Genomic DNA, 12,206 nt, shown 5'->3' on the forward strand with positions numbered 1-12,206 from the left:
CATTCATCTACACTTGCCACTCTCCACCCAGGTGTAGTAAATGGGTAGGAAGAAGTTTCCTCGGATGCTTGAGCATATTATGGCAGCCCAGCTAAAGCCGGGGTAACAATAACATTATCCTGTTAAAGGTAAATTCCAGTTTTGGGAACGATTTCAAAATGACTTTTTACAGAATTTAATATAATGATCACCAAAGTGTCTGTTTGTATGAATAAAAAATATGTGCCAAAGGATTCTGGAAGAAATTGTGTAATTGCTGAGAAATAAGCAAAATAAGCGCGGATTCGGTCACTTCCGTCGGGTCTTTATTCCTGCAATAATAATACACTGTCCCACGTGTGCATATCTGTGTAGGCGATCTTCAGTGTGATCGTTTTTTAGCTAGATATTATGATTTCACAAAGTTCAGTTTATGTAACTGTACCAGATCTAGATCCACGATGATATATCAATACTTTACCTTGGTTTTACTGACTTTCTCACGAAATCAGTGTTTTACTGCAACTACGTTCATTTAGCTTTAAGCAGGGCTCGCTGGCCCAAGTTTCGGACCTGAAGTGGCTACCCTGGTTAAAATATAACATTATTAATATCATAATCACTGAAGAGATATTCATTAGCAAATCCATAACCGATGCAAGTATATCTTTCATTTTTGACACATTTTGACATTATTCTCCTTATAAAAAAATTGAATTCAGATATTTATGATTCTGCTAGTTAGCTTTTCCCCATCTCACAAGAAAAACAAAAATCATGAAGTATTATCTATAAGCACTGTGACACAATGAAATGAAATCAATATTTACATTTAATTGCAAGTATTGTGCATGGTTCGCCAGAGACTTGCAGGTGAAATCGATTGTATAATGACATACTTTTATTCGACCGGACCCCAATAACACAAAATATGCAACAAATATAACAAAAATAATAAATAACCAACACAAAAATCAAATTTCTGTATACGAGCAGCTTTCATACATTGCACAAACTAATCACAAATCTTGCACTGAGCAAAACCTCATTGATAACTTCCACTTATCGACGAGAACATCGTACCTTCATTAATTCGAATTTCTATGAAACAAATCCTGGAATCCGTTATTTCCCCCCGTCTTCAATCATCCCTAGCTACCTGTTCCAACCACACCAAAGCCGTTTGTCACCGACAACTAAGAGAATCATTAAGCAGGTATTTCCTGCGGAGAGATGAAACCCAAATTGGTGCTGCCCAACCCCCCAAGAGACTTAGAACAGGCCCGTGAGGACAGGTAGCTGATTATTCATCGCTCTTTGCAGCTTTGATTACACTGCGGCATCAGGTCTTCTTAGTATAGCCCCTCCTACCTTAATACCGGATCACTCATCCAATTTCTTGGTTTTGCATTCATCATCTTCATTTATACAGCGGTAGAGAATATGCAATTGCTTCCAGCTGGCTTCGTGTATTTGAACAGCCCTTGTCCCATTTCATTAAGGTTTGTTATTATAACAAATGTGCAATATCTATAATAACAAGTTTACTATCAGCCAATCAAATTGATTGATTTCAGTAGCTTTTAACTGTTAATGTTGTTATAACAAGTTTTATGGAACAGGCCCCTGGGCCCTGTGACACCAAACTTAGTGGCTGACAGTGAGGTTGATTTTTATGATTGATTGCATTGATTATTGTGAATGATCAATCAAAAAATTTCAGTCCTGCAATTGGTTTAATGTCACTCAGCTCAGGCATCATTTTGAATGAAAAAATACAATATAATCCTTTTGAAGATGTTGATTACAGTAACTCTGAGATAATGATTAATTAGATTTCTATTGGTTTTAAGACATTTCATGTTTCCATCCATATTTTGAAATAAAAACTTCTTTTTCCGTTTGATGTAATGCGCTTTGTACCTTTTTAAGAAAAGGTTGCAAAGAAAGGTTATTATTATCATATATAAATATCTTAATGATAATAATACCTTACTAATTAATATCACATTTCCATATCTCCTTTAAATCTCACAAGCCATCACTGTGAAACATAAATCAATACATACATGATTGTAGTTTTTCTGCATGAACTACAATGTATTAGAATCTTCTGATATAATTTTTTCCATCAAGCGCTCTGAACTTAGCCATCAAAGTAATATCAATACACAAAACAACAATAATGAAATATTCATTTTCATAAATATCATGTGTGTTGATTTAATTTCTTTACCCAAAAAAAAAAAGAAAATGATGATTGGGTGAAAGATTATTTTCAATTGATATAACACATTGTTTCGATCAAAATTTTTTCCAGCACAGGCACAGAATTCTAGCTCTGTATATTTTAACAACTTTGTGCTAAAATTTCAATGTTTCCACAAAATGCTACTAGCATGTCACCCATTATAATAACCATAGTAATAATAGTGTATTAATATTATTATAATATAATTATAGTAGTATTATTATTATTACATAGTTCACAATTGTGGAATCTTTAACTAAAAAGACAGCAACATTTTCATCTCATAGGGAAAACAAATTGGAAAAGAAATTGTATAAACAAGAATAATTAACTTAAATAATATATTACATACAGATTTTATTTGCATATTCATGAAATGACAAATTTATTTTTGCATCAGAATTAACAATCATGAAAAATATATATCCAGTCTGGCTGCATTGTGTACACTCAAGTACGAAAACAACAAATATAATGATGGAACTCCAACTTTCTAGCAGATAATAAATCTCACTATTTATCGCACAACAAAATATTGCTCTTTAATCACAGTGCAAAATAATCTAATCAGAACAGAGATCTATATAACTTATTGTGCTGACTTCAAGTTCAATCTATCGTGCATGCACAAGGCAATCCTTAATTGCTACGATCCAATCTACATTACTACACATTATTGGTACTTCAAGTTCATGTTCATCTATTTTTACTCCATAAGATTTTTTTTTGTTGCGAAGGGGCAGTCACACACAAACGTTTAACCAACATATGCCAATGTACGTAGGCTATGGTAAGCTGTTTCTTAGTTCATTTTTAACCAACATATGCCGATGTACGTAGGCTATGGTAAGCTGTTTTCTTAGTTAATTTTTAACCAACATATGCCTATATACGTAGGCTATGGTAAGCTGTTTACTTACTTAATTTTCTTAACCAACATATGCCGATATACGTAGGCTATGGTAAGCTGTTTACTTAGTTCATTTTTTAACCAACATATGCCAATGTACATAGGCTATGGTAAGCTGTTTACTTAGTTCATTTTTTAAATATCAATATTTTTTTATTTGTGACCAGCAACTCCAAAACCAACAATAAGTCACCTGGGAAGGTTCTCTCTTTATTTATAGCTAACATATAAATTTGGTCTTCATAAAGCAAAAATTAGAAAATCAGCATATCAGAAAGGATAATTATTCATACCGTCAAGATTTTTCATGTTGCGAAGTTGAATATAAAACAAGATCCAAATTTTTTTATTTTTTTATTTTTCATGGACTGCTTGATAGTTTAACCAAGATTGCACAGTGTGCACATCTCATGGTTGAGTGAACCTTGAACTTCATGTTTTCTTCACATAGTCGACCAAGCGCACACACTGTCAAGGTGTCCACAGTGTGAAAATATCTTCACACTGTTGAATTTGAGCATTTTAACAATGTGAATATTTTCCATTACGTGAACACACTGTGTGACACTGTTCTTTCCGGTAGGGCATAAAACGGCCGACCAAACAAAGAGTACGTCGACATATGCCGGTAAGAACATCTGGGTGTGACTGCCGCCAACTGACACAATGATCTAGCAACTCATGACATGACTTAGCACTACCCTACAATCACTTCTACAGGTGACACACTGTAACAACATGCATGAGTAAAAGTCACTCATTTTCCAGATGCTTTGTATGATAAAAAAAAAGGAGAATGGAATTTCCTGGACCTGAATATCACCATAAACACAATCAATACAAACATACAATAAAAATATTACACTAAAAGTGGGAAATGCTTCTTAAAAATATGATTGAATGATGCAATTATTGTGAGAGGCCTGTACTACAGGTATTAATCCCTCCAACGAAAGAACTTCATATGTTTCTCTGGGGTGCCAATTAACCAATAATAAGTCTTACAACAGTCACAGAAAAACTGGTCACTGAATTTCTATACTTCTTGGGTTATATTAGAGCAAAATTGAAAACAGAGAGCCTTATGGTGGTGATTTTTTTAATGTGATTGCCAAGAAATCATGAATGCTTGTAAGCAGGGAACCAACTAAAGGACCAACGGCTTAAGGTCTTTTCCGAGGGACATGGTAATGAGGATAAATGCCTTACCAAAGGGCACTAGCGCACCAATTGGGAGTTGAACCCGGGTCACTGGAATCTGAAACCCCTGCTCTACTGAGCTATCGTGCCTACTTATAAGATCACCCTGACAAATTCGAGGGGTGATTCTTAGGAAATTATAATCAAGAACATTGTATCATTCTCACTTGTTGGTCACATTTGGCGACCCATAGTTAAATCACAGATACAGTCCATGATTCAAGCTAAACCAGATTTTAGTTCAGGAACTACTGGGTTTTCATAAGTTACGGGTATAGTAAAAGTGGACCTAGCTCTTTCTACTGTTGTGCATAACCAAATCCTAACGTTAAACTTGACTGATCCATGGATAGGTGATCTTATCTTTTTATCTGATCTCTTGAGCAAGTATTTTCACAAGATGTGCAGTGATTGTCTGAGATGAGACCGAAAGGTCTTCGTCGAAGGAAAAGGCGGTGAGAAGGAGGATTTGGGGGGAAGGTCATTCAACCAGACCTGATTTTAATACAGAATGCCACGGTGTCCCGGCATGAGATCACAGGGAGAGGTAGAGTCACTGATCCCTATCGCTGGTTGCGTCAGTAGGCCTCTTCCTCTCGCTATCTCTCTACCTTCCTCTTTTCCTCCACTCTTAGGGGGAACACTCTTCCCTTAGTCTGCACGCACAGACTCAAATCTGACACCTTAACAAATAATAGCATGTCTCGAGTGAAGATTAGGCCCCAAACTCTCTGTGTCGGATAAGATTTGGCAGAGGCATACACAGTACATGAATGAATCTAGTCTCACTACTTCAGACTCTGCATAATGCACTATGCGAATTGCACAAACCAAAAAAGTCTGTGCCTGCAGACTTCCTCTTCTCCATGACCAAAATCAAAGCTTGCAGGACTATAGCTAGTTTATGTACGCTCTTTACTGACTAAATATCGTAAGTTATTTAAACTTTACTATGCTCCAATAAATATGGGTCATTCTGTGCAGGTCAATTAACTACAGTCAAACGTATGTTGACAGCTGATTCAATACTATAGCACGCATAGATATAAACTCTCTTTACTGTTTACTTAAAATAATCAATTTAACCCATTCCACACAAATTTCTGACATGCAAATAATCTTTAAATACAAAGTATCTTCTGTAAAGAACAACTTCAATGATGTACAATTGAATGCAGTAAAATATACATAAACAGCTGAACTAAAATCACATCTTACATGACTACAATGCAATGCCCCCTTTACCTGTTATAAGCAAGTTGATTCGTACAAATTTCGCTTTCATGTAAAACATTACATCATCTTACAACAAAACTTATTAAAAAATATACAGCAATTCTTACCTCGCAAACTATTTTCTTTGTAAATTCAGAACCTATCGATCAGAATCTAAATTCTACTACATTTAAAACAAAAAGTTCTAATATGCTGATCACAATTGGAAACAGAATTTCTTTAATTGGAGATTCATGAATAGTGCACTACTTTCACAAAGTCAAACAAAAACATTGCCAACTTCTGACAATGGCAGTAATCTTATTAATAGAAAAAAATCTTTAAAAAAAAATCTTGCCCTCCTCTCGAATCTAAAATTACATAGTACTTCCAGAATATACATTTAAATTGTTTAAAAAACAGAGCATTTCTGAATATCAATGGACAGAGATTAAAAATCACTCCCTCATTGAGACTGCTCAGTGACTTTATACACACAGCTTATTGCATATAAATTTTGTACAACTCACAAGACCATAATGCCATTGACTACATATTTCCAGGTTAAGGTAATCGAAATTCTCCTGGTTGTGCCGACATGAAAGACTATAAAACAATACATTGTGCAGTAGGAGACTCTGCCTATGTCAAATCTTTTGAGACCGCGGAAATCTGTTACGACTTTCATGGGCAGAATTCCGAATATTCTAGGGCCCATTTCAGAAAGAGTTACAAATCTGGTAAGTTTGCCATTATGGCAACTACCATGGAAGCATTGACTGCGATAGGCTGATGAGCCTCGTTACCATGGTAATTGCGATAATGGCAAAGTTGCAACTGTTGTAAGTCGTTTATGAAACAGGCCCTGGGTCCCATAACACAAAGGTTAGCAATTAATCGTACGCTTGATTTTCATGATTGATTGTACATTGTAGTCTATGCAATCAATTGTAGTCTATGCAATCAATCGTAGAAAAATGTACTACGATCATTGCTAAGTTTTGTGTTAGAGGCCCCTGGTCTGAATAATGCTTTAAGTTAGTTTATAGGCAATTGACACGGAAGGTCGACATATGCAGAGCCTACTCTATCTGATTCTAGGATGCGACTATCATCATATCTCACAGATAGAACCATGTTTAATTTAAAATTTAAGTTCTTGAGATGATGAATGTCTTTTCCTCTGATGCACTCCAACACAAAGGATGCAATTTCAATTGATGGTTGGTCCTTTCGAGGCTACCTTCAGTCGATTTCCATGGTGGAGTCCTCGAGGAGTAGCCTCGACTCGCCATGTTTCATTACAAAGAAATCCTCCAGAGGGAGCCCTTTGCTTTCCAGGGCCTTCTTCACTTCCTTGGGCGGGTCCAGGTAATGCTGCAGGAAGAAATGACAAAACAGATTTCCAGGTCATTAAAAAAAAAAATCAATTTAGGTGAGGATCGAGATGCCTCTGCATGCTGCAGCAGAAGGGGAAGGTTGGTTAGACACTTCGTGTGAATTTGCCCGGGGATTTCGATGTTTGGCGGAAACGTAATAATGATTTGTCATCCCTTATGAAACCTCGTTATCCTGGGGATCAGGCCTGTGGATGGGTGTGTATCGGGCTCACCCTACGGCCGCCGATCCCCGGCAGGCCAAGGGTTAAGGCAGCGGGCATGTATACAGACATGACTCAGATCACTGGAGATGGGTTTCATGGTTTAACAGGAACTCTGCTCATCGTGTATCATGCTTCGACGTAAGGACATTAATGTTGGCACATTCAAGACAAAGAAATACATTGTGAAACATTGCAATACATTCTATTTACTGGGGCATTAATTGCAGCCTTTCACATGGATTTAGTGAGGGAGGGAAGTAATAGAAGCATGCGTGTTGGAAAGCTCTTACATGTAATATGGGGACAAGTTTGGGAAAAGAAGGCTTAATTGAAAAGACAAGATAAAAATAGAATGAAGTCAGTAGATTATAGAGGGGAGGGGGTAGGGCATATGCCGGTGGATGCAAAAATGGAAACATGAAAAGCAAAACCCCAATCCCAGGTAAAAACCTAGAAAGTTTATGTGTAATCTGAACAAACCAGAGAAACCACAAGCCTAGAAAAGTGGAAGGGCTGCCATTTCAGCACCTGCCCCCCTGCATCAAATATTCAGAGGGGTGCAATTTTAGTGAATAACTGAGGCACACATTTACAAATACGCCACTGAATACAGTCCAACCCATATGAGAGCGAGGGCAATGAGAGGACGGGCTCTGGGGCCTGTAACATAGAACTTAGCAATTGCTCGTAGGGATGATTTCTACGATTGATTCCACTGAATTTTGTAAACAATCAATCATAAAATGAGTTCTATGATCAATCACTAAGCAATGAGAGGATGAGATCTGGGGCCCGTAACATGGAACTAAGCAATTGATTGTGGAGCTGATTTCTACGATCGATGACATTGATTACAGTGTGTAATCAATCGTAAAAATGAGTCCTACGATCAATCGCTAGCTTTGTGATACATATTCCTGATATGATGGAGCTGAGGGATACACATCTATCAATCAAAAGAGGGAACTAGTCAATCAAAATGGATGAACGAAGAAAAAACAAACGGACAGACATTAATGTACGTTTCCTCTCTATCCCCAATACAGCTGTCGTAACGAGTATCAATCACACTTTTACCAGCTTAATACACGTATTAGACAGGCTTATTCAATTGTCTGTGGCAGAATCCTCTATAGGATTGCATCAGCAATTAAAACACCGTTTAAGCTACTGACCTGAAACAATTACTCACTGCTCACAAGCCTAAATTGGCTTAATCAAGAGGCCCGTTTTAATCCTCCTCTTCCTGATCTGAATTTACTTCTGTTAACCCCGATGTCGGAAACCCAATATCTGATCCTTGTTACCCTAATTTATTTGTATTATCTAACAAGCCTTTATCTCCAAATACACAACAAAAAGTTCGCCCATGTGCTAATAGGTAACATCTAGTCCATGATCAATTTTCTTCCTTAACTAATATCCTATTACTATGATTCGCAATAGATTTAAATCAATTTTATATTGATCTCTATTCCTCTCAGTCTCTTAACTTAAATTTGAGATCAATCTTAGTTTGATATCAATATGAATGTATCGCAAACTCTTTGTAAGACAAACCCCTGGGCCAATGACTAAATCGAACCCTATTCCTAACGCCGAAGACGATGTTAACCTAGCTCCATGTCTATCTGTAACAGATACCTTTCCGTAAATAAAAGCACAGAGCAGTCACTGGCCGAACAAGAGTGAGATCAGAGTATTAAGAGAAGCATTTATATACCTCACTGCCAAGTCTAAACGTCCCCCAGTGTATTCCTACAGACTTGCGTGAATTGACGTCTTCATGTATCTGCACCGCCTCTGACGGGCTACAGTGCACAGGGTTCTTGAACCATCTACAGTATGGGCAAAAAGGAAAATAAAAAAATAATAAGATGAATGAATGAATAAATTACCTCATTTGCTAGAGCGAAGGTACCCCAATGTATGCCTAAAGATTTTCTTGCGTTGACGTCTTCGTGGATTTGGACAGCCTCTTCCGGATCGACGTGCTGTCCTCTCATCATAAATCTGCAGGAAAAAAAATAGCAGACGAAAAAGGGGTGGTACGATAATCAAATAAAGTGAAACTCGCCAAAGCCAACTTCATATAGCTAAAAAAAAAGTCAGATTAGTCAAAGGGGGAAAAAATCCAGATTTTTCTCATAGACTTACTTGGACAAGTTAAACGCAACAGTTATTCATAATAATTTGTAGCAACTAGGTATAATTGAAACCACGTGTATTTTATAATATGGGCAAAAATGCAATTCAGAACTATGCATACTAGAAAGTTGATCCTTTGATCCACTTGAAAGTTGATCCTTTCAAGTGGAAGCAATTTTTCAGACCAGAAGATGCATGTTATGTCTTTTTGGTCAAATTTTGTATGAATCAAACAGATTTCTATGATCCCACAAGAATCCACTTGGTTAGATTCACCATTACTGCTAAAATTACGAAACCATCCCTCTTGCATAAAGATATGTTTTGCCAAATATTGAACTATAACAGCAATGCATTCACACAGCTATATACCTCATTTCAAAGCCCCCTTCCCGTGACATTTGCTATACATCAGTTGCAATTCACAAAAATCAAATTTACGATCAACTTCCGCAATCGTCCGTTGATTACAGAGAGATTGGGCAAGTGAGTTAATATTTGCCCTGCCTGGAAATTAAAGAGACAAACTGTAATTTCACAGTTGATGTAACCGATATTGGATGCGTCAACAGGTCTCGGATCTGACCGTGCCTCGAGGCATAGGATGTATGGAGGAAGTGGTAGGGATGATGGAAGAGGGAGAGAGAGACAGAGAGATAGAGATTGTGAGAGAGTGACAGAAACAGAGAGATGGACAGAGAGAGAGAGAGCAAGATACACACACACATACATACTCACCCACACCCCAAATACCATACATATACACAGACAAATAGAGAGATAGAGAGAGATATGAAAACAAAGACATAGAGAGAAACAAAGACATAGAGATGCACACTTACATGCAGATACAAAGACAGAGAAAGAGAGACCGGCAGCTGCAGATATACAGGCAAGGAGAGAGACAGATAGAGAAGCACACATACAAACAAACAAAAAACAAACAAACAGAGAGATAGATGCAAAGACAGAAAGAGAGAAACAAAAAGAGACAGATGCAAATATTTTCAGTAGGCCCCTCCACTTTTTTTTCCCATTTTATTGGTACGTTTCAAAACTGCATATAGATGTCATGCAAATGATGTATATTTCTACTGTAAATGATATATTATGAAATGTACTTTGAAAATTTGTGGAATATGTATATATGAATAAATAAATTAACAAATAAATAAATAAATATATAAATGAATAAATAAATGAATGAATGAATATCAAATAAATACATACATACATGTAAATAAATGAATAAATAAATAAATGAATAAATAAATACATAAATATACAGGCAATGAGAGAGATAAATAGACATAAACAAAGACAGGTGCAGGTATACACAGACAAATAAGGAGACAAGGGAGGGAGAAAGACAGAGAGCGAGAGATAAAGGGGAAAAGAGACAGCAAAGAGGCACAGACAGCCAGATAGACAGAAAAAGGAAACAGAAAAGGAAGAGAATTGAGACATAAGAAATTACAAAGCAGCTGCACAGTCACCATTATAAAAAAAGTTGACAATTGGATTGAGCTTTGATGAATGAGACAACCAATAAGGCCAAATATGGGAAGACTTTCAATTAAGAAATTATTTCCTTATTAAAAGGTTAAGAATCAAAACACTGAATATAATACATAGTCATGATTACGTAAATGTATGATGATGTCTTCTGAAAGTACACAAGTATTACCAACATCTTGTAGTCATTGTGCAATTTTTTTTACTTTTGAATTTTTTTTGTGGGGGGGGGGGGACTTTGAAGTGCATCAGAAATTAACACACACACAAAATGACATAAAATCATGCTACAAATAATGATTATCACCTGAACTCAATGGAATATTTTTTTAATGCATTTGGAATGCTTGGAAAAACATTCTTGTCATCACCACTGAAATATAAAACATTCAGGGCAATATCCCAAGCATGGACATGGTGCGAAACCCAGCCTGCATCCTCTCCCAAAACACAGGTTCACAGGAAACGAAAAAATACTGTATCACAAAGTTGATAGGCGTGGAACGTCACATATCAGACAGACCAACATATGATTAATTTCCTAAGGCCTCATAATCAACACTTCCCTTTGGTCAGGTTTTTTTTTTTTCATTTCAACTTTCAGGTGCCCCTTTTCTCTCCAATAAAACTTGGCAACCTCGGGGCTTCATCATTAAGGGGTGTTTGCCTGTCGAACCTCTGCTGCCATGTCAGTTTTTGATCCCGAGATAGGAAATCCCTAATATAACACTGAAAATGATTACAACTGCCATATAATGGGAGGATTTGCATGATGCATACTCTCTGATATACAGTTCGGAGCCTCTCAAATTCAACAGTTTTTTTTCTTCAAACATCCGTATCAGCCATCAATCTTTTCAAAGATGAGTATTTTGCAGGGATAATTAATTTGCTTCCTCTGTTGAGTCATACAATATAGAAATGATCTGTTATGTAGGTAGTATAAATCAACTATTAACTCTGTTTGTTTTTAAAATGCAAGGAATAAAACTTCTGAATGTTAAATTCAGAGGAATATATTCCGCTTTTGATGAAAGAAGGTCTCTTGAATGGTAGTATCTGATTTATATAAAATAAAGGAATATCGATTCTGACTGGTAAGTTTTGAGGAACATATTCCACTTTTCTTATCTGGCAAATTTCAGTTTGAATATTGGGAAAATAGTAATTTGGAAATTAAGGGTATAGGCCCTACTTATTACTCGACCATTTTTAGACTGGCTTCCTGTTAAAGTTTTCTTCAGCATTACTTTACACCATGTCAGACCAGAAAGTAATGTACATGTAAAAAGAGAAGTCTGCGTACATACAGTGCCACGTATCATGAATGTCTTGGGGAAATCTCTTTCGGTATCTCACTCATCAAGACATCCACATTTCCCCAT

Source organism: Lytechinus pictus, chromosome 3 (genome assembly GCF_037042905.1).
Source record: "Lytechinus pictus isolate F3 Inbred chromosome 3, Lp3.0, whole genome shotgun sequence".
Classification (NCBI taxonomy): domain Eukaryota; kingdom Metazoa; phylum Echinodermata; class Echinoidea; order Temnopleuroida; family Toxopneustidae; genus Lytechinus; species Lytechinus pictus.